General features: G+C 27.8%; 1 long non-coding RNA gene across 1 annotated transcript in view; it reads right to left on the bottom strand.

Annotated features, from left to right (window-relative positions):
- Nucleotides 1-1,397: 1,397 nt before the first annotated feature.
- LOC142333618 (uncharacterized) overlaps nt 1,398-6,294 on the bottom strand; it is a 39,289-nt gene continuing 34,392 nt past the window's right edge. The window contains exon 3 of the long non-coding RNA XR_012758642.1: nt 1,398-1,743. This is a non-coding gene — a long non-coding RNA (uncharacterized LOC142333618). The remainder of the gene's footprint in view (nt 1,744-6,294) is intronic.

Raw genomic sequence — 6,294 nt, 5'->3', positions numbered from 1 at the left:
TGTGTTTGCAAACATTTATTCCACAAAATTCATATTGCATGAAAAGGTTACGATAAAATGAAGCTGATCGATATAATTTTAAGAAATTATCATATATTCTTGTGAAGTATTAAGAGACAAAAATAATCAACAATCAGTCCGTGTTTGTAATGGAGCGGTCTAGATATCCCTATTTACCCACCGGGTTGGTCTAGTGGTGAACGCGTCTTCCCAAATCAGCTGATTTGGAAGTCGAGAGTTCCAGCGTTCAAGTCCTAGTAAAGCCAGATATTTTTACACGGATTTGAATACTAGATCGTGGATACCGGTGTTCTTTGGTGGTTGGGTTTCAACTAATCACACATCTCAGGAATGGTCAAACTGAGAATGTACAAGACTACACTTCATTTACACCTCATACATATCCTCATTCATCCTCTGAAGAATTATCTTAACGGTAGTTACCGGAGGCTAAACAGGAAAAAAGATATCCCTATTTGAATTTCTTCGCTTTATTTATTTTTTTATCCATGAATTTTCTCAATACTGCTTAAAAAAAATTTCGTACGGATCGTAGTAGAATGCAACAAATTAGAAAGATTGATACATTATTGCTGTAATTTAGGTGAAAAGGGAAGAAATACTGAACGACATATAATCTAGAAACTGTATCAGTGATACAGGTTTTTGTACCTTTTTCCAGTTGCGAATACGATACCCTAAAAAATAAATAAAAAAAAAGTTACTCTGTTTTAAATACAAACAAGAAAAAAAAAATTAATTAAGTTACTTTTCATAATTTATACATTATACCCTAACCGAAAACAGAATTTGGAATTCAAGAAATTAAATTTCTGGATTTAAATTTCTTTCTTTACATTGCTTTAAATCTGCCTCATTTTAATGTTGAAGGTAATATGCTGGAGCAAATAAGAAAAGGTTTTGAAGGTTTTTTCCCGTAATTTAGATGAAAAATTAAAAACTTTGTGATAAAAAGAATTCTGACTATAATGGCAATTAAATGGAGACTGTTGTATTATTTTCCCAATTTTGAATTAGAAAAACAAAATATGTAGCAGATTATAATTAGAGAAAATGTTAATCTATGATATTGTTTAACCTATTTATAAAATTTCATATACCTACCGCTCATAATTTGAATGTAGTATGAGATTATGTAAGCCAGACAACGGTTTGAATCAAGAATCTTGATACTCAATTTGAATTCTTTTTCCTTCATTTATTATTCTAATGTCAAATATTTCTATCACATTCTTATGATTTTGCAAGGTTGGAAAGAAGAAAGAAAAGGAAATGAAAGGATTGATAAAGAAAGGAAAAAAAGGGATGATTAGTCAGATAAGTGTAGACTGAGATATAAAAAAAGAAAAATTATTTTATTTATTATGTAATTTTTTTTAGTTTATTGTTAATTTTGTTTATTCTAATTGATTTTATAATTTAATTTTTTTTAAATTTACACACGCGCGCGCGCGCATCATAAATTATATAAGTAAAATTGATTTTTGATCGACAGAAGTTTATAGTGAGGCTGCAACAGACACAAAATAATAGCTGTAAAGTGCATAGGACATATTAAGGTCCATTACTAATGTTTTTACCAATGATAATTTAACGCCAGTAAAGGAAGCAATACAGCTCATGAATTGTCTCGTCTTTTTTTTAACATAATTGTAACGGCAGTTCCATCTTTTATAAATACCATTACCATAGCAGAATATTTCATGATGCGGAAATCAAATTCTAAAATAAAGAAACAGAACGATAAGTTTAAATATATTACACATGGAAGAGTTAAATGTTAAATTTGCAAAAGGCCGACAAATATAGCTTAGTATTAAAGTACAGAAAAAATTTTATATTTCAAAATTGAGGGCTACTAGGAGGTAGAAACCAATGCGGATGTGCAAAGTTACAAATTTACTACCGTATGATTTGTATGAAATTTTTATCCGCCATTTTGGATTAGCCACATTAATCAAACATGTTTTTTGAATAGAAAGATGGACATTGATACAGGATTTTATGAAAAATTTTACGAGAAAAACGATAGTGAAAACTGTTTCTAGATAAATGGCTTTGTTTTCGAGTTATAAGCAATCAAAAACGGAAAAATCGCGATTATAATAAAACGAGATAAAACGCCCGTAGTAATTTTTTATTCAGTGTTACTTACCTTCAGAATTCCAGTAACAAACTTTAAACAGTTAATGTCGGAAATAAACAGGATTTTACATCATTGGTTGCTAAATAAAACAGTAAGAATAAAAGTATAAATAAAAAAAGTATATATATATATATATATAAATTTTTCTTTTCCACTTTTGTTGTTGATAAAATGCACCCTTAATCCGAAAATCGAGAAAAACGAGTTTTTACTAACAGTGGGGCGAAAATTAGAAAGCGGCGGGCAGAAGTTAGCCTTCTTTGTTTGACTGAAATAAGAATTGAGTGTACAGTAATTTTTATAACAACATAATTTTCTTTAGTTAGAAACAGATGACTAATAAAAAATCGATAGGCTACATTTAATAAAAAAGAATCAACATTTTTTTGAAAAAAAAATATTTTGAAAATTTTCCTGCTCGTTGAGCTTTATGCAACCTAAAGACAGGACATCTTTCTTTTTTACAATGAATTAAATCTAAAATGGTTTTAATTCCATCTGCAATCCCATTCCACAAGAATGGCCTAAAATAACATGAATATTTAGACAGACTGAAATTTTAATTAAAAGATTCATACTTAGTTTCTTATAATGTTATGTTACATTATAATAAAAAATGAATTTTTATAACGTCAAAATATTTACATACTTTCTAGGTGTAAATTTAAAGGCCAAATCAACCCATTTTCGAAAGTATTTATTTTAAAGAGATTTCAATTTTTCTGTTATCAGGGAATTTCAGGGGGAGTGTAAGTTAATTTCAGCAGATTGTAAAATATAATTACATAGAATGATTGAAACTATTCTGTTAAGTCTCTTTTATCTTTGAAGAAGAATATTATGTAATGAGTATTGTTTAGAAAATTATTTTAACGCATCGTATATTTTATGCAACATAAGAGAAAATTGTCTTGTCATATAGAAACATAACCAATAAAAAATATGGTCTAATAAAAACAGTTCTACTCTCTAATCACTTTACTACATTAAAAAAAAGAATTAGACGACTTTTTATTCAAGGCAATAAAAAACCAATATTCGGCAGAGAAGCCGAAAAATCCAAATTAGACTTCTCAAGTCAGTAGATTTCCTTAAATATTGAGAATGATATTTTTAATTAATCGTATAATATCTTAGTTTCCATTCATTCGATCTTAGTTTTTTCTGTGTTTAGAAGACTATGTAATATTGTTTTTATATTATATATAGCACATTAACCATATACTGGCAATATGAAATTAAATTCGATCAATATGAGGCAACTTACGGTTTTATACATTTATTTATGATGTAGTAAGTGTATAAAATTGCATATATATCTGTAGATTCAATTGTGTATTTCCTTTTATATGCGCTATGTAAACTGGAAACTTTACTATCATTAAATAATCTACATTTTTACTGTATTAAAATAGTTTTTCATTAATGTTAATTCATAGATATATTGTCTACGGTAATTTCTATAATGAAAACAGAGTGCTCTTCATACACGAGTGCACGAGCTAAATGTGCGTGTAAAGCAATAATTAATTGATAATTTTATATACAGCCACATTCTTTTATGTTATTCTGTTATTAAAAAATAATTATAAAAAGTAATAATAATATTATTACAAAAATTAGACACAACTTTTGTAATGTAATTGTTTAAAGAAACCATTTCAATAATTTAAAAGGAATGGAATTTTTTATACCAATATCTCTGAAACAACTATAAAAATCCTAAAATTTGATGAGGGTATAGACAGAATGAGTAAATAATTGAACTATGTTAACGATATATTTTTCAGAATCTTTTTTTTTTCAAAGTTGTAGAGCTTAGGATACACACATACCTAAATACAGACCGTAAAAACCTTATTTTCCAAGTTTTTCTGAAAAAATAAAAGAATATTTTTACCATTTAAAATAGTTCTTGATAAAATAAGGTATAATAGATAAGGATTTAATATATACGTACATTATATATGTATTTTATTTACTTTCCTGGCCATAGCGATATACGAGAAATCCGCTATGACGCTATAGTCATATAACGGAAAAGCATATATATCAGTAAAAAAAAAAAAAATCTAAAATATTGATCATTTTTAAGTTTTGTGCCTTAAGGAGATATTTAAAAAAAAGAAAAAATATTTAAATAAATTTTAAATAATCTGAAAAAAAATAAAAAACAAGAAATTTGAATAAATTATAAAATATCAGTGAAAAAGTTTTATTTCAATGTTCCTAAGTTCAAAAAAATGAATTTTCTTAGACGAACATTTGTCATACATATGTATGTTGGCCTGTGTTTGGTCTTATATCTCTGGACCCTACTGACCGACTTTCTTCAAACTTTAAAGGGGAAAGAATGTATTAAATGTTTGCAAAAATTGGAAAAAGGGGTTATTTTGGCGGAAATAAAATTTGAAATCTTTACTGGGGCACTTTAGCAAAAGATTTTTCTGCTATATTTTGCTTCAGAAAAGGAGTTAGTGGAAGTTTATTGGAACTACTCGTATATTTTCTACATTAGTAGGCCTTCAAACCTTTATCAAATTTTTTGGCCATTCCGCTCTAATAGTCTATTTTTTTTTAATTAAACAAATTTAATTTAAAAAAAATTTGTTTAGATTTAAATCTAATTACTCATTACATATAAAATGTAAAAATCTTAGTTTTTTGATACCCCTTATAGTCCTTTGATATTAGAATTACGGCTGTATCGTTGTTTTTTAAGCAACTTTGAAAACATATTATTTTTTTAATTTATTATCACCACAAAAGATTATTCGCTTAAAAATTAATTTTACGCGATGTTTCCCCTTGAGGGAAAAAGTTTTTTCGCAATTTCAAATTTCTAATGCTCAAAATTTTATTTAACAGTAAAGTCACTAAAATAACTTAATACCCTTACCATGGTGGGGAGCACCTTAATATAAATAAATAAAAAAAAAAAATCGAAATCATTTTTATTAATTTCAATTTTAATTTATTTAAAATTAGTGCATTATTTTTATTCCATGTATTATGTGATTTAGAAAATTTACTGTAATAATATAACACAACTAATTTCTTATGTAATAAATGATATGCAATAACTTCCCAGAATTACATTGAAGTATCATGGCTGTAAAATAATGCATTGATTATCACGCAATGATGTGGATGTACTCGTACATATCAAGGCCGATTCACATTAGACGAACAAACCTATAAATGAATGCTAATTTATAAGTATTGTTCATGATAGATACATTTAGTAGCTTTAGCAAGAACAAATTTTATATTAGAATCTTTCATAATCCTTGTTGTTCGATCTTCTAGTAATATGAACTGGACTACATATTTCGCTTGTGAAGGTCATCATTTTTTTCAGGATACAAAAGTCAAATATCTCCAACCTGACCCTTCTCAGAAATTACTATAAGGTTAATTATTATCAACAATCGATGACACAAATGTTGAGAGACTACTAAAATCCATCATTGATTACGAAAGACGAGAATTGAAGATGTTATCTCATATAAATTATGTGGGGATGTCTCCTAGACACGCTATTTTCGTTTGTACAGAGAAGAACGATTTAAAAAGAAACTAATTTTGAACATACCTATAGAAAAGGAATAAATTGTCATGCAGTGTTAAGTTGTAGAGCGAGTATGGACTGTATTTTGAAATGATGGTTGAGATGATGACATGAACTAAAATATATTCTTCTTGAATCGTTAAATTTTTATGTCACATTAAACGCCCTTAAAATATTATACAATACAAGTGAATTAGACCGATGAATAAATGACACATTAGTCAAAATTATACAATTGAACATTATCAATAAACACTATAAGCCATATTAGACTTTAGACTACAAAATAAAAACTATTCTGCACTAGAATGAAATGTTACATTAAACAAATCATGACCCCTACAAGCGGGATCCAACTCTTGAATAGTCACCTTAGACCCGTTAATCACGTTAGACTAAACATTCATGACCGCACTGAGCGGGATTCGGCACTCAATTGATCGTACGAGACAAACTCGCCGGCTAGCGTTAGTAGATGCTAGAGCGCAGCACTAACCGGCTCAAGATGGAACAAAACGTGCAGATAAAGATAATGTTTAAAAAAAAATTATTTGAT

This window comes from Lycorma delicatula, chromosome 1 (genome assembly GCF_047948215.1).
Source record: "Lycorma delicatula isolate Av1 chromosome 1, ASM4794821v1, whole genome shotgun sequence".
Taxonomy (NCBI): Eukaryota; Metazoa; Arthropoda; class Insecta; order Hemiptera; family Fulgoridae; genus Lycorma; species Lycorma delicatula.
Note: the sequence above shows the minus strand (reverse complement) of the source record. Positions and strands in the feature narration are given on the sequence as shown.